This window comes from Dendropsophus ebraccatus, chromosome 6, assembly GCF_027789765.1.
Source record: "Dendropsophus ebraccatus isolate aDenEbr1 chromosome 6, aDenEbr1.pat, whole genome shotgun sequence".
In the NCBI taxonomy this organism is placed as follows: Eukaryota; Metazoa; Chordata; class Amphibia; order Anura; family Hylidae; genus Dendropsophus; species Dendropsophus ebraccatus.
Window position 1 is genome coordinate 5812273 of NC_091459.1, and position 27086 is coordinate 5839358.

The 27086-nt window shown below is 40.8% G+C and overlaps 1 protein-coding gene and 1 long non-coding RNA gene across 2 annotated transcripts in view; one reads left to right on the top strand and one right to left on the bottom strand.

The window, feature by feature from the left end:
- The first annotated feature begins 730 nt into the window (after positions 1-730).
- Positions 731-27086, top strand: part of BCL6 (BCL6 transcription repressor) — a 57606-nt gene continuing 31250 nt past the window's right edge. Inside the window, exons 1-2 of the mRNA XM_069974426.1 lie at positions 731-829; positions 978-1080. The gene's annotated coding sequence lies outside the window, so the exon portion shown is untranslated. The remainder of the gene's footprint in view (positions 830-977; positions 1081-27086) is intronic.
- LOC138794611 (uncharacterized) lies at positions 21712-23093 on the bottom strand. Its single transcript, XR_011363474.1, has 2 exons — positions 23041-23093; positions 21712-21920 (listed from the first exon to the last, which is right to left on the bottom strand). It is a non-coding gene; the product is annotated as an uncharacterized lncRNA (long non-coding RNA).

Sequence of the window (27086 nt, forward strand, 5' to 3'; positions counted from 1 at the left end):
GATTTTGTGCCAATCTGCAGTAGGGTAGGTCCTGGGGTATGCGGTAAACAGGTCTGTTGACCCCCATTTAGCCCTATGCTATTCCATCCAGCTGTATAGTGCTGCATCGGCCTGCATGGAATGGCCCTTATACTTACTCACTGCTTGGACTCTCCATTTTACTCACTTTAATTCTAAGTTATATAATAGTATCCGCCAATGTTTTTCACTCTTGTTCACTGGCTGCAGCATGGGCAGATTCTTAGGATTGACGGGGGTCCAAACAGTCAGACCAGTCCCGGACTGGCCCACCAGAGGAGCGGAGAATCCTCCGGTGGGCCCCCAGCTTTAGAACCTGCACTAACACTGACTGATATGTCGTTTCTCACTGGTTCTTCATTGGTGGGCCCCCAGCATCAGTTCCTCTGGTGGGGCCCAGATACCCCATTCCGACACTGAGCCAGACCCCTATGGATCAGAATGGGACGGCATCTCCTGTTAGCACTAGGCTGATCTATCTGACATTGACCGGACAGGTGGTCTCACTTCTCCGTCAGATCTTAGACAAATAGACTCGTTTGCTTTTTAGAAACTTTGCTTCCTGGGAAGGAGAGATTGCTTGCCAGCAGCAGCACAATTATATACCTTGGAAAGAGTCCACATCTATGGAGCGGTGCCGCCCTTTATCCCCGGCATTAGTAATGGGCGACGCTTGTGTGTGGCATAGCATCGGATGCATAGAAGAAACCTTCAGTTCATGCCTAGATGACTCAATGGACGGCGGATGATGATAGATGATTAATTCCGGTTTGTTAGAGACCTTACAACTCCGAGCTACCTGGGCACTTAGGTGAGTTACTTGTTTCTCTGCTTTATCTTCAGCCGACAGAATGGCAGAGCTTACACCTCCTGCAGGACGCTGCTTATTAGAGATGTAGTATACAAGTATACATATATATATATAAGAAATCAGTATGTAAGATGAGTTATTGTTACAGAGAAACCATGGAACACTGTGCGGATAGCAGAATCCTGGTGCTGAGGAAAGACTGACAGCCGCATCACACAATGGATTTTTTTTTACAGATGAAAGTGTAATAAGTAAGTAGTTGTATATTTCACCATTTTAAGTCTTTACGGCCCACAAAAAAAAAAAAAAAAAGTTTCCATATGTAATGCATTGGGTTTCCAGGAATGGCTGTCACTGTTAGATCCCTCACTGTTCTACTGCTGCTAGTGCTGCACAAACACACTATACTGCACCGCTCTTTTTAGCACAAGTTCTGTTTTTGTACTTTTTTTTTTACTTATAGACAAGTGACAAACCAGGACTGTATTAGTGTTTTTTTTTTACAATTCATGAACTTGTGTAATCCTGTTCGGCATATGCAAATACAGTAAATCCATTTTTTGGCACCAAAAGGTGTTTTTCGCAAACAATGGATTATATTTAACTCTTATAAACATAAAATGTGCTTGCACTTAAAGGGGATGTTCACCATTTTTTTTTCTTTCAAATCAACTGGTGCCAGAAAGTGCCAGAGATTTGTAATTTCCTTCTATTTAAAAAAAAATAAATCTCCAGTCTTCCAGTACTTATCAGCTGCTGTATGTCCTGCAGGAAGTGGTGTATTCTCTCCAGTCTGACACAGTGCTCTCTGCTGCCACCTCTGTCCATGTCAGCAAATCCCTATAGAAAACCTCTACTGCTCTCCAGACTGGAAAGAATACACCACTTCCTGTAGAGCATACAGCAGCTCATAAGTGCTTCAAGACATGAGATTTTTTTAATAGAAGTAAATTACAAATCTCTGGCACTTTCTGGCACCAGTTGATTTGTATGATTTTTTTGGGGGGTAACCAACCCCTTTAATCCAGTACCCCCTTCATCCCTAAATTATACAAATAGGGATAAAGGAAGCTGTACAGTCCTTCACTCACTCTTCACTCTGTAACTGGACATTGGCTGCATGTGCTACAGGAAGTGAAGAAAAGTTCATGGGGGATTTCTTTCTGTAACAGGAAGTGACACTGTGGGAACCATTTATCCTCATTTAGAGTTGTGATTACCTTGGTCTTTCCTAGAAAGCAGCAATTGTAAATGAGGATTCTGCCAAAAAGAACCATTGACCTCAGCTTCCTGGACTGACTGTTAAATGTTTTATATGTATTGGGCGTTATGTATGTACTAAGACACAAAGCGAGAACACATCTACTAACTCCTTAACTCCGCAAACACTTTTGGCTTTGAGGACCAAGGCCTAGTTTTCATTTCTGACTTATTTTATGAGCTGATAACTTTGTGAGATTTTAACTTATCTAAGTGGTTCTGAGACTGTACTTAGTAGCAAATATTGGTCGATGCATTCACCCTCTCTTGGGAAAATCTCAAATAGAAAAATTGTAATTTTTCGAGGTCTGAAATTCTCTGCTTGTAGCAAAGATAGTAACACAACCCAAATGAGATAATAATTTACATTTACAACATGTCTACTTCATGTCGGAATTATTTGGTGAAGGTCCTTTAACTTTTTAGTATGTTATAGGGCTTAGAGGTTTAGCAGCAATTAAAAAAAAATATGTACAGAAACAGGAGCAACAATCAGGTAAACTAACAAGGGCAATGATCAGGTACAGCAACAGGGACAACAATCTGGTACAGCAACAGGGGGTGGGACTACAATCAGGTACAGCAACAGGGGACAGGGAGAAGGATCAGGTACAGCAATAGGGGAAGGGTTGACTAGCAAGTACAGTGACAGGGGATGGGGCGATAATCAGGTACAACAACAGGGGACAGGGACAACCATCAGGGACAGCAACAGGGGTGACAATCAGGTACAGCAACAGGAGACAGGGATGATGATCAGGTATAGCAACAAAGAACAGGGGCGATGATCAGGTACAGCAACAGGGGACAGGGATGATGATCAGGTATAGCAACAAAGAACAGGGGCGATGATCAGGTACAGCAAAAGGAGACAGGGGTGATTATCACATACAGTGACAGGGGAGGGAACAATAATCAGGTACAGAAACAGGTGACAGGGGTGACAATCAGGTACAAAAACAAGATAGAGGTGATGATCAGGCACAGGATTAAGATCAGATTCAGAGACAGGAGTCTAAAGTAATGGTCAGATACAGAAACAGGCACAGGGGTGACAATCGGGGTAGGAAGTGGCTATTCTGCTATTTTTTTAAATATTGTGTGTGGCTGTTCTGTCACTTTACGCTGCAATTGGTCTGTCTGTAACAATGTGTAACAATGAACCAATCACAGCAATCCCTGGCGGAGGCTAACAGTGATAGGTCCCTAGCTGGTTACCAGGACCTGTCACTGGCTTTTGCGCGATGACAGTTTAACTCATTCATGTATGTGAAATTGTGTTAAGGGGTTAAACATAATTTGATTTTCTGAAAAAAAGATACAAGTTATAAATAGGATAAACAAATTCTTTAACCTTTAAAAGGAGTTTTTATGTTGCAGAAGCTTTAAAGAAACTTCCATTCAGATTAGATTCATTCAATTTCCTAGCGCAGCATTCGAAGGCCAGAAACAACTGTTTAGAGAACAAATCCTGTTCAAAGATGTCGTCTGGTTTAGAAAACATCGTTTCCAATCTCCTATTAGGAAATTCTGAGGTCAACTATTCAGGATTCTCATCTATTATTTAGAGCAGGTACAATGAGTCCTCCACTTTCTGAAGGACACATCTGTGCACATGGACAATCCATTTATTTAACTGTGTAATACTTTACTTCCACTGTGGTGGTGCTCCAGGGAACATGAACATTTACTACTGCGGTAGGTTCCTTGCAGGTGTCATCCATTTAATATAGAATTTTATTTGCAGAGGAAAGGGAATTAATGGGTAGAGAACCAAAAATATGCTAGCGAGAATAGGCCAAAATTAAATAAGAAAGTATTTGGATGTTGGATGAGAGGGCGCAGCTCTCTTCTAGTTCTGTTAGGGCTTGGCCACGCGCCCCACCCGTACTTCCATAGCGCACGGTCATCCCTCTGGTAACACCAACGGCATCCCTGCCAAATGGCCGTCCAGTTGTTAGGGGCACGCCGACGGCATCCCTAGCTACCGACCGGCAGGGTTGGTAGAATGCTCCGGCTAATGCTCTTGCCACGGCTGGAACTTCCTTGCCCCCAGTCGAGCGGCTTAGGTGTATGCAATTGTAATCATGCTAACTGGCGCTAGTCAGCTAGTCAGCTCCAACATGTGCTGGAGGGCTGGATTTCCAGTCTCCAATCATGTCCTGGGGCTGGGACTTCAACCTCCATAAACCACTCCCCTGACTGTGATTTCCTGCCTGCGATAGGGCCTAGTTTACTACTGTATCTTGACCTAGCATTTCCCTGTATTGTATTACTGGTATTCTGACTTTCTGGCTTGTGACCTTTGACTTCTCTTCTGGATTACGTTTTTCTGCTGCACTGGCCGGTTATTGATGACTTAGGATTCCGGACCATTCTCTTTTGTGTTTTGTCTGTCTTGTCTTTGTTCTGTGTTCACTTATACAGGATCAGGGACTGTCGACCAGTTGTCCGCTGCCGTCTAGGGCTGTCAAGGCATATAGGCAGGGACAGCGGGGCGGATGCCATGGTCAGGGATACACCTGTCCTTTGTTGTCCTGGTCCCAATCCTGACAAGTTGATTCCAAACCTTGCTTTGTTCTCTGGCTTGCAGTCATGCTGGAACAGAAAAGCCCCTTTCCCAAACTGTTCCAACGAGGTTAGAAGGATACAACTGTCCAAAATGTCTTGGTATACCACAGCATTAAAGAGGTTGTCTGGGCAAAATCAACTTTACCCCAGGATAGGGGAAAAGTAAGAGAGACCGCCGGGGGGGTGGATTCCGATCTCTATCCTGTGGATAGGGAAAAAGTTGATCTTGTCTGGACAACCTCTTTAAGATTTTCTTTTAACAAAACTAAGTGTCTCAGGCCAATCCCTGAAAAACAATCCCCTAGAAAAATCCTTCCTCCACCAAACTTTACAGTTGGTAGTCAGACATTCTCCTCTTGTCCATCAGACTACCACATAGAGATTTATTTTTATTATTATAGTAATATGCTCCAAAAGCCCAGGGGTGTTACCCCTGGATGTAAAAGCCCAGCTATGTAAATCCCAGCTCTTGACTGCAATGATATCCAATTTACTTTTATCTTTGAGTCTATTTCTATATAAAAACTACATAATGCCACTGAAAAGTAATCATAGGCCTAAAAGTGAGTTTACATGCTAAGTAACAACTAAGTAAGCAAAGTTGCCATAGGCTGTGTCCATGTTTTTCCGGCAGTCCTCGGGCTGCATCCACCTCAGATTCAGATGCAGATTGTTCGGACTTTCGGCAAGTTTGCTCATCTAGACACAACTCTTTTAGTACAATGCAACAATGTACACTGCTCCATCTTTCCTTACAGAATATTGTGTGACTGATTGGAACTTCTCCTGCTTTCTTATGTAATGGCGAAATTAGAATGAACATTTATTTTTTCACCGTATTGATAGATCATTGCTGGCAGCACATTCATCTAGGGAAGACTTCCAGGAACGGGAGTGTGTTAGGATCCAATCCACTTCCATGAGTAAAAATTTCACAATCTGGGTGGTTGCTATTTATATAATAAATCATTAATACGGAAGGGCTGACTCTCTTATAGTCTAGCATTGTGGAGTGCTTAAAACAAGGAAATAAAATGAACGAGGAATCGAGGAGGACAATGTTAACCCCTTAAAGACCCGTCCTGTTTAGGCTTCAAGACCAAATATTTACTTCTTTGGTTTCTTCTCCTTCTGAGAGTCATACGTTTTTGAAATATTTCTACAGACGTAAATATGTGAGGGCTTGTTTTCTTTATTTTCTCAAGTATCTAGAAGTCACTGATTAACCCTACTATGCATAACCCTAGTATGTATAACCCTAGCATGTATAATCATAGTATGTATAATCATAGTATGTATAACCCTAGTATGTATAATCATAGTATGTATAACCCTAGTATGTATAACCCAGTATGTATAACCCTAGTATGTATAACCCTAGTATGTATAACTCTAGTATGTATAACCCAGTATGTATAATCATAGTATGTATAATCATAGTATGTATAATCATAGTATGTATAACCCAGTATGTATAACCCAGTATGTATAATCATAGTATGTATAACCCTAGTATGTATAACCCTAGTATGTATAACCCTAGTATGTATAACCCTACTATGTATAACCCTAGTATGTATAACTCTAGCATGTATAACCCAGTATGTATAATCATAGTATGTATAATCATAGTATGTATAATCATAGTATGTATAACCCAGTATGTATAACCCAGTATGTATAACCCTAGTATGTATAACCCTAGTATGTATAACCCTAGTATGTATAACCCTAGTATGTATAACCCTAGTATGTATAACCCTAGTATGTATAATCATAGTATGTATAACCCTAGTATGTATAACCCTAGTATGTATAACCCTAGTATGTATAATCATAGTATGTATAACCCTAGTATGTATAACCCTAGCATGTATAATCATAGTATGTATAATCATAGTATGTATAACCCTAGTATGTATAATCATAGTATGTATAACCCTAGTATGTATAACCCAGTATGTATAACCCTAGTATGTATAACCCTAGTATGTATAACTCTAGTATGTATAACCCAGTATGTATAATCATAGTATGTATAATCATAGTATGTATAATCATAGTATGTATAACCCAGTATGTATAACCCAGTATGTATAATCATAGTATGTATAACCCTAGTATGTATAACCCTAGTATGTATAACCCTAGTATGTATAACCCTACTATGTATAACCCTAGTATGTATAACTCTAGCATGTATAACCCAGTATGTATAATCATAGTATGTATAATCATAGTATGTATAATCATAGTATGTATAACCCAGTATGTATAACCCAGTATGTATAACCCTAGTATGTATAACCCTAGTATGTATAACCCTAGTATGTATAACCCTAGTATGTATAACCCTAGTATGTATAATCATAGTATGTATAACCCTAGTATGTATAACCCTAGTATGTATAACCCTAGTATGTATAATCATAGTATGTATAACCCTAGTATGTATAATCATAGTATGTATAACCCTAGTATGTATAACCCCAGCATGTATAACCCTAGTATGTATAACCCTAGTATGTATAACCCAGTATGTATAACCCAGCATGTATAACCCAGTATGTATAACCCTACTACGTATAACCCTGTCGCTGTATTTGATATATGTACTCAGGTGCTGCACTGCTGAAGTATGTAAAGGGTTATGGGTTTATTTGTGTGTCACACCGATCTGTGAACCTATGGGAATCTTTCTTCTTCTGTCCTATCATCTCTCTCTTTACTTCTTCTGTTGCACTCTTCACCCACTCACAGCGCACTTTAGATATGCTGAGAAAGGAAGTCACATGGGTAGAGGAAGTGCATGAGTCTTTTGAGCTGGACATTGTAGAGGACGCAAGCTAGACAGCTCTCTACAGTGGTCCCTTTTGGGCCCTGGCCCTCTGCAAGGTCCCCCTACTCTCAAGAAGTCAGTCTTAGTCAGGTCCTCGTATGGGTAGGAAGCAAGACAAGACACAGCTAACAGTTTCTCCTCAGTTTACTATATACAACACTATGCAGTGTTAAAGCTCTTACAGGAGAGGACAAGTCAGAGATCACCTCAACCCACGCTGTGGACTAGGAGAGTCACAGAGCAGGACAGTATCTACAAAAAAGCCAAAGAAGCTTGGAACTGATCCAGATAGAGCAAAGTTGCGATAAGCCTAGGAACTCTACCTCGCAGCACGGTTGTCAACAGGGAACCCTCAGCATTCCACTCATCCCAGGTAACAAGGTATGGGCCTTGTGTCACCCTCATAGGACGGGTCACCTGACACTGGTGGGCATTAGGTGGCATGAAGACCCAAAGGTCAATATACCAGCACAAGTATTCTCTTCTACTTCTAAGTATTCTTTTACCTCATCCTCCAACATCCCGGCAGAGCACAATACTACTTGGGTTGGGACTCTCACGACATCCTCCTCTCTGCTACTCTGATTCTTTGTATCCCTCAACACACTACACAGTCAGCAAGACTGTACTCCTCACTACATTCCTATTGCAGATCTGGTTGTTGTATTGTCAAGTATTCGTCTACCAGTGTTATCAAGTGTTTTCTCAAGAGAAACCTCTACTGCAGAGGCACAGCTGTATAACCTGCTGCACACACGTACTTCTCCAGTAAAAACAGGCTTATTTAGGATAAAGAGACTCTGTGATTCTTCGTCTCACACAGACACAGCACACACCGCAACCTTGGGACATTTCCCCTTTCTGTCGGTGGCAGTTCCAGTAGTCCGGAAGGGCCCCTATACCACTCCGGCCATCTGTGACACTAACCCAAGGGACCCCGTAGCAGCCCGGCAGGACACTGACCACAGGGAAACAGGGTACAACCGCCCCTCTAAACTAAATGGAGACGTGCCATCACACCTGTGTGCCCAACCGGCACTGGCGTCACGAAATAACATCTTAAGGTCCGGCTGTATCTCGGGCAACCACCACCGGAGTGGCGTCACACCTCACCACCTAGCAAGTGACCGGCCGTCCCTCCGATTTACACCACCGGGGGTCACCACATATAACACTAGAGGGGAGAACTCCGATTGGAATAATTGTTTCTTCCTTTTAACTTACCGACATCCAGTAGATTTGATAAATACCGTAGAATGTCCAATGCTAATGTATTGTGGGACCGGACTCCGTACTTGGACGTTCCCCGGCTCAAGGAGCTGTAGGAAGTCTCCGGTGCTCGGCCAATAAAAATGTCTTCTGTACTTTTTCTTCTAATAATATTGCAGATGAGGAGGTTTTATGTACAATCTTAGAAGGAGGAGGCAGGGAAAAATATCTCAAAAGAGGAACTTTCTGCTACTAGTGGTCAGAAATCATTATTTCTGGACCCACGTTCTGATCCATACCACAAAGCAGCAATGTCAGGGAACAGATGCGAGGACCATACCGCCGCCGCCCTATTGGGACCATGTCATTACTTTTTTTAGTATTTTCTGCAAATATTTATAATAGTTTTTTGTACTTTTCTTCTTACGTGGGAGTTTTAAAGTAAACTTTTAAAGTAATTTTTTTAAGTTCCTCTACATGATTGTCAAGGCCCTGGTTATGTAGATGTGTAGAGTTCTCCAGCGCTCCAAAAACATGGCCACGTTCTTCCAGAGACAGCAGCGCTCTTGTCCTCAGGTCCGATATGGTTGGCCATTAAACTCCATTCACTTTAATGGAACTAAGCTGCAAAACCTGCATCCAAACTGGAGACTAGAGCGGTGCTGTATCTGGAAGAAAGCGGCCATGTTTTTGTAGTGCTGGGGAACCCCTTCAATTAAATCTAGAACAATGAGTATTGTATAATTCAGGAAAATTAAGATATAACAGGAAGTCAGACATGGGAGGAGTTTACCTTAAATATCCTTCCGAGATGACCCAGTTACGAGAGTGACAAGATCTCCACAAACACGTATCTGTATACACAACAAACACCGCATGACGTGACTCATTAAGATCATTACATCTTCTCCTCCATCTTCCTTTCATAAAACTCCAAACAGATTTCAATGTTAAATAATTGAGGCTTTATATCTAGTCAGCGGATAATACAAGACAGTGAATGGTTTCCAACTAAATTAAAGCTACAGTGTAATTAAAGGGGAACTCCAGTGCAAAAAAATCTGACTGTACTGTATGGTGGCACTGTTGTTAGGTGTGCAGGATAGCAGCACTCTCTAGGTGTACTGTATGGTGGCACTGTTGTTAGGTGTGCAGGATAGCAGCACTCTCTAGGTGTACTGTATGGTAGCACTGTTGATAGGTGTGCAGGATAGCCGCACTCTCTAGGTGTACTGTATGGTGGCACTGTTGTTAGGTGTGCAGGATAGCCGCTTTCTCAAGGTGTACTGTATGGTGGTAGTGTTAGGTGTGCAGGATAGCAGCACTCTCTAGGTGTACTGTATGGTGGCACTGTTGTTAGGTGTGCAGGATAGCCGCACTCTTTCGGTGTACTGTATGGTAGCACTGTTGTTAGGTGTGCAGGATAGCCGCACTCTTTCGGTGTACTGTATGGTAGCACTGTTGTTAGGTGTGCAGGATAGCCGCACTCTTTCGGTGTACTGTATGGTAGCACTGTTGTTAGGTGTGCAGGATAGCAGCACTCTCTAGGTGTACTGTATGGTGGCACTGTTCTTAGGTGTGCAGGATAGCCGCACTCTTTCTGTGTACTGTATGGTGGCACTGTTGTTAGGTGTGCAGGATAGCCGCACTCTTTCTGTGTACTGTATGGTGGTAGTGTTAGTTGTGCAGGATAGCAGCACTCTCTAGGTTTACTGTATGGTGGCACTGTTGTTAGGTGTGCAGGATAGCCGCACTCTCAAGGTGTACTGTATGGTGGTAGTGTTAGTTGTGCAGGATAGCAGCACTCTCTAGGTGTACTGTATGGTGGCACTGTTGTTAGGTGTGCAGGATAGAAGCACTCTTTAGGTGTACTGTATGGTGGCACTGTTGTTAGGTGTGCAGGATATCCGCACTCTTTCGGTGTATTGTATGGTAGCACTGTTGTTAGGTGTGCAGGATAGCAGCACTCTCTAGGTGTACTGTATGGTAGCACTGTTGTTAGGTGTGCAGGATAGCAGCACTCTCTAGGTGTACTGTATGGTAGCACTGTTGTTAGGTGTGCAGGATAGAAGCACTCTTTAGGTGTACTGTATGGTGGCACTGTTCTTAGGTGTGCAGGATAGCCGCACTCTTTCTGTGTACTGTATGGTGGCACTGTTGTTAGGTGTGCAGGATAGCCGCTTTCTCAAGGTGTACTGTATGGTGGTAATGTTAGGTGTGCAGGATAGCAGCACTCTCTAGGTGTACTGTATGGTAGCACTGTTGTAAGGTGTGCAGGATAGCCACACTCTTTCAGTGTACTGTATGGTAGCACTGTTGTTAGGTGTGCAGGATAGCCGCACTCTTTCGGTGTACTGTATGGTAGCACTGTTGTTAGGTGTGCAGGATAGCCGCACTCTCTAGGTGTATTGTATGGTAGCACTGTTGTTAGGTGTGCAGGATAGCCGCATTTTTTCGGTGTACTGTATGGTGGCACTGTTGTTAGGTGTGCAGGATAGCCGCACTCTTTCAGTGTACTGTAAGGTAGCACTGTTGTTGGGTGTGTAGGATAGCCATACTCTCTAGGTGTACTGTATGGTGGCACTGTTGTTTGGTGTGCAGCATAGCAGCACTCTCTAGGTGTACTGTATGGTGGCAGTTGTTAGGTGTGCAGGATAGCAGCACTCTCTAGGTGTACTGTATGGTGGCACTGTTGTTAGGTGTGCAGGATAGCAGCACTCTCTCGGTGTACTGTATGGTAGCACTGTTGTTAGGTGTGCAGGATAGCAGCACTCTCTAGGTGTACTGTATGGTGGCAGTTGTTAGGTGTGCAGGATAGCAGCACTCTTTCGGTGTACTGTATGGTGGCACTGTTGTTAGGTGTGCAGGATAGCCGCACTCTTTCGGTGTACTGTAAGGTAGCACTGTTGTTGGGTGTGTAGGATAGCCATACTCTCTAGGTGTACTGTATGGTGGCACTGTTGTTTGGTGTGCAGCATAGCAGCACTCTCTAGGTGTACTGTATGGTGGCAGTTGTTAGGTGTGCAGGATAGCAGCACTCTCTAGGTGTACTGTATGGTGGCACTGTTGTTAGGTGTGCAGGATAGCAGCACTCTTTCGGTGTACTGTATGGTAGCACTGTTGTTAGGTGTGCAGGATAGCAGCACTCTCTAGGTGTACTGTATGGTGGCAGTTGTTAGGTGTGCAGGATAGCAGCACTCTTTCGGTGTACTGTATGGTAGCACTGTTGTTAGGTGTGCAGGATAGCCGCACTCTTTCGGTGTACTGTATGGTAGCACTGTTGTTAGGTGTGCAGGATAGCAGCACTCTTTCGGTGTACTGTATGGTAGCACTGTTGTTAGGTGTGCAGGATAGCCGCACTCTTTCGGTGTACTGTATGGTAGCACTGTTGTTAGGTGTGCAGGATAGCCGCACTCTTTCGGTGTACTGTATGGTAGCACTGTTGTTAGGTGTGCAGGATAGCCGCACTCTTTCGGTGTATGGTATGGTAGCACTGTTGTTAGGTGTGCAGGATAGCCGCACTCTTTCGGTGTACTGTATGGTGGCACTGTTGATGTTCTGTATGATATGAATATTTACACATAGAACACTCCGGGTTTTTCATCAACACCTTTTTTTTTCTTTTTAATTAAGGCGACATCTTGTGTGTATACACATAAACAGGCCCTTGTGTAAGCAAACAGGTCGCAGGATTTCCCAGGGAGCTTATAACCGTGCAAAATCACTGCCAAAGTGTCAGCTGTCACCCAGCAGAGGACGGCTGTAAATCCTGAGCACTGCCTTGATGTTAGATAAAACTTTGAGGGCAGGTAGGACGCCAAGTGTGAGCAACATCTGAATGTTTCATTTAAGAAGATTCATAACCGGATCATCACTGCAGCTGGCTTCTTAAAGGGAAAGTGTCATCAGGAAATGATCGGCCAAAACAAAAAAGGCAGGGGTGTATGGGGATATACTAAAGAATCAATACTTACCTGTCCCTGTGCCCCCGCAGAGACACCTCACCAGCCCCAGTGGCCGCTAGGCTCCAGATTCTCTGTCACAATCTGGTAGGGAGGGCCGGCTCAGCCAGTCAGTGACTACAGAGGTGTCAGCCCCAGTCAGTGACTGCAGAGGTGTCCAGCCCCAGTCAGTGACTGCAGAGGTGTTCTGCCCCAGTCAGTGACTGCAGAGGTGTCCTGCCCCAGTCAGTGACTGCAGAGGTGTCCTGCCCCAGTCAGTGACTGCAGAGGTGTTCTGCCCCAGTCAGTGACTGCAGAGGTGTCCTGCCCCAGTCAGTGACTGCAGAGGTGTCCTGCCCCAGTCAGTGACTGCAGAGGTGTCCTGCCCCAGTCAGTGACTGCAGAGGTGTCCAGCCCCAGTCGGTGACTGCAGAGGTGTTCTGCCCCAGTCAGTGACTGCAGAGGTGTCCAGCCCCAGTCAGTGACTGCAGAGGTGTCCTGCCCCAGTCAGTGACTGCAGAGGTGTTCTGCCCCAGTCAGTGACTGCAGAGGTGTTCTGCCCCAGTCAGTGACTGCAGAGGTGTCCTGCCCCAGTCAGTGACTGCAGAGGTGTCCTGCCCCAGTCAGTGACTGCAGAGGTGTCCTGCCCCAGTCAGTGACTGCAGAGGTGTCCAGCCCCAGTCGGTGACTGCAGAGGTGTTCTGCCCCAGTCAGTGACTGCAGAGGTGTCCAGCCCCAGTCAGTGACTGCAGAGGTGTCCTGCCCCAGTCAGTGACTGCAGAGGTGTTCTGCCCCAGTCAGTGACTGCAGATGTGTTCTGCCCCAGTCAGTGACTGCAGAGGTGTCCTGCCCCAGTCAGTGACTGCAGAGGTGTTCTGCCCTAGTCAGTGACTGCAGAGGTGTCCTTCCCCAGTCAGTGACTGCAGAGGTGTCCTTCCCCAGTCAGTGACTGCAGAGGTGTCCTGACCCAGTCAGTGACTGCAGAGGTGTCCTGCCCCAGTCAATGATTGGCTGAGCAGGCATTCTTCAGGCGAGTCATGACGTAGCAGTAGAGGGAGCTGCAGGAGGCCAGTGGGGGACAAAGAGCAGTGATGCATCAATGTGGGGGCACGGGGATGGGTAAGTATGGATTCTTTATTACCTCCCCCCATAACATGCTATTAAGCATGTCACTGAATGCTGTTAAAAACAGTTCAAGCAAGATGTCTACCCCCATAATGATGTACAAAAGTAAAATTAAGAAAATTACATTTAAAAATAACAATTTGAAACAAAAAAAGAAAGTTTTAGTAGTCTAGGCAATACATTCCCTTTAAATGAGTACTCCAGCAAAATTATTATTCTTTCAAATCAACTTGTTTCAGAAAAAAATATTGATTTGTAATTTACTTCTATTAAAAAATATGAATTCTTCCAGTACTTATCAGCTGCTGTATGTCCTGCAGGAGGTGGTGTATTCTCTCCAGTCTGACACAGCGCTCTCTGCTGCCACCTCTGTCCATGTCAGGAACTGCCCAGAGCAGCAAACCCCCATAGAAAACCTCTCCTGCTCTCCAGACTGGAAAGAATACACCACTTCCTGCAGAACATACAGCAGCTAATAAGTACTGGAAGACTGGTAGAAAACTACAAAACTATATAATTTTCTGAAACTAGTTGATTTGAAAAAAAAAAGAAGATTTTTTTCCAAAGTACCCCTTTAAATATAAACCATGGCTATTAGTTTTTGTTTCTTTATGATCAGTGCTTCCACCCTTTTCAGCATGTGTATATCTGGAGCACTGGCAGACAACTGGACATAAATATAAAGATGACGAATAAATAGGCAATAAAACGTTATTCTGGAAGTTACAGAATCCCCAGAACGTGCGGCCGCTTTTCCAGCACTTTATTTCTCACTTTCAGGCAGACTGAGGGCTTCAGTTCCGTCAGTAACGTTTAGCGTTCTCGCTCTGTGTATCAGTGGAAATAGCCGTGTACTTTGGAAATTGGTTTTTGCCAATTTTCCTATAATCTTATGCACGTGGCCGCTTCCCTTTAATTTATTTCAGAAGCAGAAAGGAATTGTTACATCAAAGCAATGTTAGATGGCGAAAAATTACAGACCGGAACCAAACCCAGGAGATCCCATTCTTTATAGTCTTTTTCTGTCTGGACTTACATAACATGTCTATGAACAGTCGCCAGCGGACAAAGTACAAAGAGGGAGATTTATCAGACATGGTGTAAAGTGAGACTGGCTCAGTTGCCCCTAGCAACCAATCAGATTCCACCTTTCATTCCTCACAGACTCTTTGGAAAATGAAAGGTGGAATCTGATTGGTTGCTAGGGGCAACTGAGCCAGTTTCACTTTACACCATGTTTGATTAATCTCCTCCATAGTGTCACTGACAAGGTGCCTAACCACAAAGATTAATACACTCTTACCTTTATAATGGTAATACAATATATGTATAGAATTTGTTGTGGATACATTGCCATACATTTTTGTATAGATGCCAAAGTGACAAACACATAGGGGTGACCCCGGGGAAGATTCTCCTGCCGTTACCCTCACTCGCCTGATGAGCAGAGGGGGCGTGGCCTCCTCACGCACCTGATTTATAAAGGTTTACGTCAGGGAAGAGGCATAAACCAATCTTAAGCTCCTTCACAGCAGGTGTAGATTTTTGTGCAACGGCCGCACCGAGCACAGGGACAGCTGCCTGTACTGAGAGGCGTGCGCCTCTTAGGTCAGGGAAAAGGGGGTGGGGCTTTACTTAAGACTGGCGTACTTGTAGGCCACTCTAGATAAATCCCCCCCGTAGTGTAGATTTTGATGCCTCTGCTATTAGTACTTCCATAAGCTCTTCCAGACTCATGATATACAGTGACAAGACGGGCATGGGCCCACTGCCTCTGCTATTAGTTTCCATAACTTCTTCCAGACTCATGATGTACAGTGATAGGACGGGCATGGGTCCACTGCTGGTCATTTAAGCTTTTCAATGCCATAATTAGTGATGAGTGAACTTGCCGAACATTCGCGTTCAGCTAAAACCGATCGCCCAGCATATGAGTGATTCTAAGACTGTCTTTTCGGCACATATTGTACTTTATGTTAAAGGTAAAATTTAGTCACTATCTTGTGTTTTTTTGTGGAAAAATTGGAAAAATATTATTTATCTTTCTTTTTTTAAAATATAGAACTCACAGTATAAAGCGTGCGCTAAAAATTATATAACAAATGTATTCTATAAGTCTCTACGGTTACAGCGATACCAAATGTGTATATCTATATATTTTTTCAACTCTTACCAGTTACCACCATGTCGGCACAACAGAAACTGTTTCCTACATTGCCCCATCCATAGCGTTCTTATCTGTCGGCTGACAGAGCTGGATTTGGGCTCGCTTTTTGTGGGAAGATGTAGTTTTTATTAATACCAAGTTTTACACATAACTTTCTAATCTCTTGACGTTGTTTTTTCTGAGGTGCAGTGACAAAATACAACAATTCTGGTGTTGCTGTTTTTTTATTTGTATTTTCACAGCGTGCACCACTATAGTCATATATGTAGCTTGGGTCATTATGGACATGGGAATACCAAACATATGTTGTTGTTTTTTTGTTTTCTTTTTAAAATTTTATTGTGTTTTTATGTAATTTTATTAGTTGGGTGGGCTTTATTTATTTTACTTTTTTTTTTTTTTTTTTACTTTTACACTTGTGCACATTAACCAAGGATCTCCTGATTACCACTGTAGTGCGATGTATTGTATATGCTAGCATTATGCTGATAGGCAGTGGCTGACAATCTACAATGTTTCTATTTCAATATAATAATGCTCTCTATTAAAGTCAATGGGAAATTGGATGGTAATGCACTAACCCAACAGAATAACAGTTTAGTTTACATGGGGTGCCTGATGCTGTATTCATAGCAGCACAAAAGAGATTTTTTTTAAAAAAAAATTTCAAGTAGGCATGTACGGTATATGTTCAGTTTTTTGCCATTGTGTTGTTTGTTATGTTGTTATATGATAAAGATACTTCTTTAATGTGCAGCCTGGTTATACGCAGGTTACTTTCTTCTCATTTGGTTACCGGCTTTAAAAAGAAATGTGCTACTTTTTTTCACCCATTCACACATTTTTTTAATATTTTAGTTTTATTTTTACTCAAAATACTACCATATTTTGGTATCATTTTACTGTGTACACTAGCACTATCTCAGAGGCCAGACTCATAATGTGATTACATATACTAGCCATATGCTATAACTTTATAAAGTGGGAGCACCCCTTTAAGTTTATGAATACACAGTAAAATACCAATAGTTTGATGTTACCTCAGCATCTGAGCCTATAAAATACATTGCAGGACGCCTGCGCAGGTTTACAAACAGTAGCATTGTGTTGCACCCTTTAAAAACAAAAATAGTCTAAATATAAATCTAAAGGCCAAAGTAGAATGTGAACTGATACAAATACACGGCACCTAAAGGAGAAGTCCGGCGTGGGGCAAAAAATCACTATGGGTAGGGGGTGGGGGGGAAATAAAAAAAGCCAATATGCTTACCACTCCTGGAGCCTGCAGTGCACCGCATTAAAGAGCTCCCATACCCCACCAGCTGTCATCTTCTGCCGGGCTCCAAGTACGTCACAACATCACAGACGGGTGGGATTCAGCCTGCTTTGCCAATCACTGACTGCAGAGGTGTCCCACCCCAGTCACTGACTGACTGAGCGGGGCATCCGTCAATTGGGTTGTGTTGTGGCCAGCGGGGAGCTAAGAAGACAGCCGGCGGGGGTCGCAAGACAGCTGACTTCTTTTTTATGTTCCCCCACTCCCAGCCTGAATTTTTTTATTTTTTTTTTCCCCCAGTACCGGACTTCCCCTTTAAATTCTAAAAGATGTTAAAATACAGCAGTAGCCTCTTCCTTTGTCCGTGTTCTCGTGTCTTTATTTCTGTGCATCTTTTACACATAGATAAAGGTAAAGCTTGGTTCACACTACGTTTTTGCAATCCGTTTTTTTAATCCATTTGTTGCAAAATAACGGATCAAAAACGGATAGAAAAAACGGATGCATGTGTGTGCATCCGTTATGATGGGTTTTTCCACTGACTTCCATTTTTAAAAAGACGGATCGGTTTTTTGGGGGGGACGACACAAAAATGAGGTCGACCACGTTTTTTGTGTACGCTAAAAAAACGGATCGATTTTTATTATAATGGAAGTCAATGGAAAAACGGATCAAAACAGATTTTTTTCATCAGTTTTTTGCAAAAAGTTGTGGTTTGATTTCCTTCATAACAAAAGAAGTGATAGGCAGTCAGTGAAATCAGTCAGATCCAAGTCACGTTCCCTCCGTCGTACTGTTTAACTAACCTTGTACTCGACTCCGCACTCAACAGACTGAACGAGTTTTTTTGTTTCGTTCTTTTTTTACATATTATGCCATATTCTCTGTCACTTGAATCTGCGATTAAGGGAAATATTTACACCCTGTACAAGTGAACATGTATTTTTACTACCACGAGCGTTTCTGAGTTCCAGGCTCCATTCCAGTAAAAGCAAATTAAACTGTTCCAACCTGACAGCTCAAAGAGTGCGGAGAATGACTAATGAGGTAGTCGGGTTGTCCAATGGTAAAGGAACAACAACAACAAAACAGTGTGGGATTAATTTGGTGGTAAACACTCTTAAAGAATATAAAACGTAATGTGTGGATTAAAATGATGAATATGAATGAGTGTGAACGATGGAAGAACAGCTATTTTACACATGGATACAAAAATCTCTCTTTTATAATTATTGTTCACCTTTTTTTTTCTTTCAAATCAACTAGTGTCAGGGACTTTAAATTTACTTCTATTACAAAATCTCCAGTCTTCCAGTACTTATCAGCTGATGTATGCCCTGCAGGAAGTGGTGTATTCTCTCCAGTCTGACACAGTGCTCTCTACTGCCACCTCTGTCCATGTCAGGAACTGTGCGAAGCAGCAGCAAAATCCCTATTGAAAACCACCTGCTCTGGACATACAGCAGCTGAAAAGTACTGGAAGACTAGAGATTTTTTTTCTTTCTTACTCAATATTGCTGGAATTAACAATTATTCCTTATAACTACATAAAGAAGAAGGAAGCATAACCCTGTATCTAAACCTTTAAAAAATATAGAACTATTCTGATGACCATTCCTAACAAAAACTGAGAGAATAGAGGAGAAAGAGAGGAAGGCAAGAAAAGAAGGATGAAAGTAGGGCATTGGTAAGCGTCACGGCCATAAAACAGGAGAGGAAAAATACGTGCCGTCACTGGTCTTAAAAGAAGCTCTAAAGTAAGTTTCCTCAAGCAAAAATAGATGTGAGATTTTTTAACAGAAGTAAATAACAAATCTCCGGCACTTTCTGGCATCAGTTGATTTGAAAGAAAAAATTTGGTGAACTATCCTTTAAAGCGGAATATCTAATAGTTAAATCTGTAACATGCAATATATCATAAACAACAACAAAAAAATCTCAGTAGTGTGGTGTCCTACTGTCAGACTTAAAGGAGAAATCCCCAATATACACTTATTACGGGAAATGCTTATAAAGTGCTTTTTTCCCTGCACTTACTACTGCATCAAGGCTTCACTTCCTGGATAACATGGTGATGTCACTTCCTGTATAACATGGTGATGTCACTTCCTGTATAACATGGTGATGTCACTTCCTGGATAACATGGTGATGTCACTTCCTGTATAACATGGGGATGTCACTTCCTGGATAACATGGTGATGTCACTTCCTGGATAACATGGTGATGTCAGAACCCAACTTCGAGAGCTGTGTGGGCTGTGGCTGCTGGAGAGGATGATGGCAGGGGGACACTGAGGGACACAGGGCAGTGGAGGGACACTGAGCATCCCCCTGCCATCATCCTCTCCAGCAGCCACAGCCCGCACAGCTCTGGGAGTCGGGTCGTGACATCACCATGTTATCCAGGAAGTGACATCACCATGTTATCCAGGAAGTAACATCACCAAGTTATCCAGGAAGTGACATCACCATGTTATCCAGGAAGTGACATCACCATGTTATCCAGGAAGTGACATCACCATATTATCTAGGAAGTGACATCACCATGTTATCCAGGAAGTGACATCACCGTGTTATCCAGGAAGTGACATCACCGTGTTATCCAGGAAGTGACATCACCATGTTATCCAGGACGTGACATCACCATTTTATCCAGGAAGTGACATCACCATGTTATCCACGAAGTGACATCACCATGTTATCCAGGAAGTGACATCACCATGTTATCCAGGAAGTGAAGCCTTGATGCAGTAGTAAGTGCAGGGAAAAAAGCACTTTATAAGCATTTCCCATAATAAGTCTATATTGGTGATTTATATAACTTTTGGAGGGCAACACAATACTTTAATAAAAAATTTTGCCGGACTTCTCCTTTAATGGTGAGCATCACTTAATACCAGTAATACCAGGAAGACTGCTAACTATGGACGGCACCTCCGAGAAATAATTACAGGACGTAAAACATTGTAAGTGTGCATCTCCTAAATGTGAACTAAGGCGATATCAGTTACCACTCCGCCGGGTATCATGAGTGATCAAAATGTCAAAATCTAGGGGATGAAAGCTTATTATGGGCACCAGTCCAACACCTGAGTACCGAGGTTTGGCCACTGAACCCGAGTACCGCACATTGGAGCTGCAGAACTCACTTGCTTGTTGCGTGCATTGAAATACAATACTGATATGTTGGGGGCGGGAGGGGACATCAATCTTCAAAACTACAATTCCCATCATGCCTAGACAGCCAAAGCTTTTGCAGCAGCCGGGGGGGGGGGGGGGGGGGGGGCGCAAGTTTGACAGACACTTTTGCCCTTAAGTGTCCCTGTCATAAAAGAAATTCTTTTGACATGTTTTAGAGTCAGGCTTGAAACGTCGCCGCTGTGTATAATGCTTTAATAGAGATTCACCATTTCTTCACTACTGGATGCTGTCAGATGGATTTCTTGTTGCTGTTTCGGGGAGATATCAAAAGTTTTTATCGGTCAGTGTCTGAGTGTTCAGACTCCCACTGATTCCTAGAGTCGGGAGAAGCACTTTATTCCTGCAATCTCCATCTTAATGTACACAATGAGTTTTTTGGACTCTTGCAGCTTGTCTCGTGCAATAAGACAGAGATTGCATGGAGCTGGAGAGAGAAGCACTTAACCCCTCGCTTCTCCTGGTTATATCTAGAAATTGGTGGTGGTGGTGGGGGGGGGGGTCTGAGCACCTAGGCCCCGACGGATGAAAACTCTTGGTGCGGCTCTGAGACACTTCAAGGAACACTTTAAGGGTTGTGATCTCTCGTTTTATTAAGAAACAATAGGCAAACTGCCCCCTCTATGCTGAATACTCTTCCTCAACTATTTTATAAAACTTTGCAGTAGCTCATTGGGTATAGATCTTCGGAGTATAACAGAGCTCGCCTTTTATTTCTCTTGCTGTTTTACAACCCTGATCATGCAAAGTTTATTTGCACTTTTGATTAAATAATATTCCCTTTGGCATTCCTCTGGGCTTTGGCTTTAATCTAAGCTCATTAACCCTTTACCGCTTATCAGTATGTCTGCCTCCACACCATGTCTAATTGTCCCTTTATAGTGCTAAAGATGCTATGTGTTTATATTATATATATGTGTGTGTATATACAGTATATATATATATATATATATATATTATTTTTATTTTTTTAATTATTATTTTTTTTTTTCTTTTGCCTTTGCTGTAATGTTGAAGCTGCTACTACAATATATTGCTGTGAATAACATTTAGGAACACAGAAATTAATGATCATGGAAGGTTATGCAGAATAGCATCCAATATTATTGTTTTTTTATTTATTTTTATTCTGTGTTTGTTGATATTTGGATACACGGCCGTCACATAGTCATGTCATAAAATATACCGCTAAGCATCGCTGTGGATGTGGCTCCGGCATAGAAATCCATTCCAAGGATATAAAAATAGTTTTTATATTATTTGAAGAGAAGAATCAAAGAAATGAGACAGGTGATGTGAAATTTATTTTACTTTATTCAAATAATTTAAAAATAGGATTGTAGACGTTCCAAGACGTCTGGTGAAGAGCTTTCCATCTCATAGCTTTAGCACTGCATCACCTCCATGAATATGTTTCCTTCGGCTCCCAACAAAACGGCATCAAAATCTGGTTGAATTTTTTTTTTTTTTTTTTTATAAGTGGCCCCCAGTTTGTCAGCCGTTTTCTGCAGAGAGAATCATTTGCACAATGTTGTTTCCATAATGGATAAAGGTAACAAATGCATAAATAAGAAAAGCTTCAGTATAGAATATATTCACCGGCACTCCCTAGTTTATGGACTTGGTTCTTAGTACAGGATGGGACTATGTGGATCAGTACTCAGTGGAGGTGCTCCTCATGGTTAAACAACTTCATAGGGTGTATAACAAATCAACAGTAGAAAGAAAAGTTGAAGGCACTCACCATTTCATGTGCACAGTCTTTATTCCACGTGTAGCATTCAATAAAGTAAGCAGGATAAAATCATTTTGGGCATGGACACCAAACACTCATCAGTCTATGCCCGACATGATTTTCACCTGCTACACGTGGAATAATGACTGTGCACATGAAACGGTAAATGCATAAATAATAATAAAAATTATTGTGATCGGTATAAATGGTTAATTGCGTATATGATGATGTTATCGCTATCCATTTGGAAAACTGCTCTGCAACACGATTACCTAGGACATCTGACAGATTATCTGCCAAAGATTCGAAGCCAAAGCCAGAAACAGACTATAAACAGAGATCAGGTCATAAAGGAAAGCCTGAGATTTCTCCTCTTTCCAAATCCATTCCTGGCTTTGGCTTCAAATCTTTGGCAGATAATCTGTCAGATAATCTTTCTGTGTAAATGGACCCTAAGTATTGCGGGCCAAAAATCATCTTCTCTAATCGATACCATTTGATGATTTTATAATTCGCTCCTTCCATATAACAGATAGTCCAGAGTATTTGGCAATCTTTTAACCCGATGCAAATAAAGTGAGGTGCTCCATTATGTATAAATGGTTCTTGCTTATGAGGCATAAAGATAGAAAGACATTTGGCATCCACCAATCCTGTTAGCAGATGAGATGAGCGTAATGCGGGAATGCTCGACTCTGCTCTGTGCCCATTTAACTACTGGTGGTGAAGAAGTTGCATGCTGCCCTAGGGAGTCCTGGAAAACTTGGATGCAGCCATAGACATAGACGAGTCACCCTTATTTCTAGTGAACAGTTAAAGGGGTTTTCAGAAGTTTTTTTAACCAGTGGGTCGAAAGAAAGAAAGAAAGAAACATACAAAAACAAAATCACCTGATCCCGGCTCTGCTGCTCCTGACACGTCCCCTGGATGATCTCTTTCCAGCACACAGGAAATTCCCATTCAGCTAATCACTGTCCATATCCGTGACCCGCCTCACCTAGTAATTGGCTGAGCAGGCACTCGTCTGTGTAAGACGGGCAAGACTGGACCAGGAATTGGTGATCATCTGGGACCAGGTGAGCTTCAAAATTACAAAAAGGCAGTGGCAGGGGATTGGGCCAGAGAGATCACTATGACTTAAAAAAAAAAGAACACCAGACAACCCATTCAAAACTTACTTTTACACCAACTTAAAAAAAAACAAAAAAAAAAACAAACAAACACGTTAAAAGCTGATAACATAATAATACATATAGGCCTTAACATCATTCTCTCTATTCCGGCTGCAAATATTCAGTCACATTAATCCCTGCCCCCCTATCAGCTCACAATCCAGTATCTCTATAACACACATATACACATATACATACACACACACACACACACACACACAAATATATACACATATACACATACATTTACACATATACATACATATACGCATACAGATACATATACACAAACATATATACACACACATATATATACATATACACATATACATATACACATACATATATACACACACATATATACACATACACATACACAGATATATACATATACACATACATATACACACACACACATATACATATACACATATACACACAGATATATACATATACACACATATATACATATACACATACATATACACATACACATTCACATATACACACAGATATATACATATACACATACATATACACATATACACACATATATAAATATACACATACATATACACACATACATACATCTACACATTCACATATACACACATACACATATACAAATAAACATACATATACACAAGGCCTAATTATATACACAGTTTTTATATTACGGGGGAGAAGTGTTGTACCTGGAGAGGCCCACATAAATAAACATATAAAATATATAAGCAATATAGTAGACCAACTTTAGTCCTTTGATGCTTTCATGATTAATATTTTGCCCACATTATATTTATTGGGTATAATTTTTTTTCTATATGTGCATATTCAATGCTAAAATCTTAATTTCTAAAAGTAACATATGAAATATAAAATATTTACAAAAAAATTACAAAAACAACATATTCCTTAAAAATAGAAATCTTTTTTACAGTTTGACATTTTTGAAGATGACTCTAAATGGAAATGTGTATATAATTGGTCATGTAAGGAAAATATTGATAGGTTAATCATACTATAATGCTTGTTGTTTTACATCAAGGCCTATACCTAGAAAATAATATGGCAACTATACATCAATCAGTGCAATTTATTATACTTCAATAATTAACCAGCAATACTGGAAATCTGTATAAAAAACCAAAACTAATAAAAATCACCTTCGCCAATAAAGATCTAATAATTGTGTTAATACTCCTAGACCCCGGCTACATAATCACTTACAATACAGGAGAAAAATAAGATAAAATATTTAGTAATGAAATAAGATCATTCGGCTTTTGACGAAAGACGAGGATTTCTGGCTACTCACCTATGACAATGTTTTAAATTAAAGGAAAATTTTAGGATTCACAACCAGAGTTTGGATGTTTCCAAGTCTGGAATTTACAAGGTTTAGCAAACGTAATCAAATCTGAATTACATATTCACTAATTTATAGTCAGCATAAAAAAAACAAACAAACAAGTAAGCTGAAAATAGCCGGGTAATAAAAGCCGCTACCTGACTGTAATAGGCAATGTGGGGAATTTTGTTCTTGTAGTCAGAAGCCAAAGTTAAAGGAATTTATTTGTAATTTGGAGTATTAACTAGTCCTATACTCTCGTCTACAAAAGAAACTTGACCTAAAAGGAATCTTGTCGGATTTTGCTTTTAGGCAATTTCTTTTGATCATATATAAAAAAGATTGCAGTCATAAAAATTAAAAAAAAAAAAATTTTTTAATAATTTTTAATAATAAATAAAGGCAGTGGGTTGAATTGAACTAATATAACACAGAGAGGTATATTTGCCTCTGGGGCTTGATACCTAAAGCTCTATAAGGCTACGGTCACACAATGAGATGGCCATAGAAAAGATGGACGTCTTCTAATAAATAATGTTGACAAATAATGTTCATGAAATAATTATCTAATAATGAAATTGGCCTAAAGAGATGGCGTGTGAGCATAGCCCTAATAGTGTACATGTCTACAACCCAAATGGAAGGCTTTACAAGGAAATGTCTCCATCCTGATGCTGTTAATTACACACACAAAAAAAGAAAAACTAAATGGAAAGGTTCTAAGTGAATAAACAAGAGAGTGAATAACATAAAAACTCTTGCTTGTAGACTAAAGAGATCTGGGGGAAATTGATCATTTTTGGTCTAAGTTCTATTCATGAACCAGGTTTCACTGGGCGAATATTTTTTAAAATGCAATTTATTTTTATTTTTAATCTGCCTGTTTAGAGTTTTGGCCCAAACATCCAGGATTTGCTCCGAATGTATCATTTGCGACTTTTAAACAAGTTGCACAAACTGGTGTGGGGTTACGTCTGGTCAGTACATTTACAAATTTATGAATAGTTTGTTAAATTAGTCCTATTTGACTGGGAAAAAAACAGACGAATACTCTATAGAAAAATTGCAGGTTTTACAAATAGTACTGTATATAGGAGTATACAGGATCTGTAAATATTATTCTGAATTACAGCATCTCTGTGATCGGAGACTTCTGTTAGGACAATGGTAAGCTTTATCATCCATATATACAATTCAGTTCTAGAAAATAGTTCTCCTTGATCTGATGTGATTTAGTGTATCTTATTTAAAATAACAAGTGAACAAGCAAATAAATAAACCTACTGTATATGTATGTATGTGTGTATGTATATATGTATGTGTGTATGTATGTATATATGTATGTATGTATGTGAGTGTGTATATATGTATGTATGTGTGTGTATGTATGTGTGTATGTATGTGAGTGTGTATATATATGTATGTATGTGTGTGTATGTATGTGTGTATGTATGTGAGTATGTATGTATTTATGTAAGTGTGTATGTATGTGTGTATGTATATATGTAAGTAAGTGTGTACGTATGTATGTATGCATGTAAGTAAGTGTGTATGTATGTATCGATTGCATGTATGTATTTATGTAAGTGTGTATGTATGTATGTGAGTGTGTATATATGTATGTATGTGTATGTATGTATGTATGTGTGTGTATGTGTGTATGTATATATGTATGAGTGTGTATATATGCATGTATGTGTGTATGTGTATGTATATATGTGTGTATGTATGTAAGTGTGTATGTATGTATGTATGTATGTATGTATGTAAGTGTGTATGTATGCATGTGAGTGTGTATATATGTGTGTATGTATGTATTTATGTAAGTGTGTATGTATGTAAGTGTGTACGTATGTATGTATGCATGTAAGTAAGTGTCTATGTATGTATGGATTGTTTGTATGTATGTATTTATGTAAGTATGTGTGTATGTATGTAAGTGTGTACGTATGTATTTATGCATGTAAGTGTGTATGTATGCATGTGAGTGTGTGTATATATGTATGTATTTATTTATGTAAGTGTGTATGCATGTATGTATGTGTGTATGTATGTATGTAAGTGTGTATGTATGTGTGTACGTATGTATGCATGTAAGTGTGCATGTATGTATGGATTGTATGTATGTATGTATGTATTTATGTAAGTGTGTATGTATGTATGTATCTAAGTGTGTACGTATGTTTGTATGCATGTAAGTGTGTATGTATGGATTGTATGTATGTACGTACGTACGTGTGTATTTATGTATGTATTGTATGTATGTCCTTAAGTGTGTATGTATGTATGTATGTATGTATGTACAGTATGTATGTATTGTGACCTTAAAACACTCCAGCATGGTCTAATAACATTATCACATCCCAGCACTCATGATCAGGACCACGGTCACCATCCCTGCATAGCTGCCTCT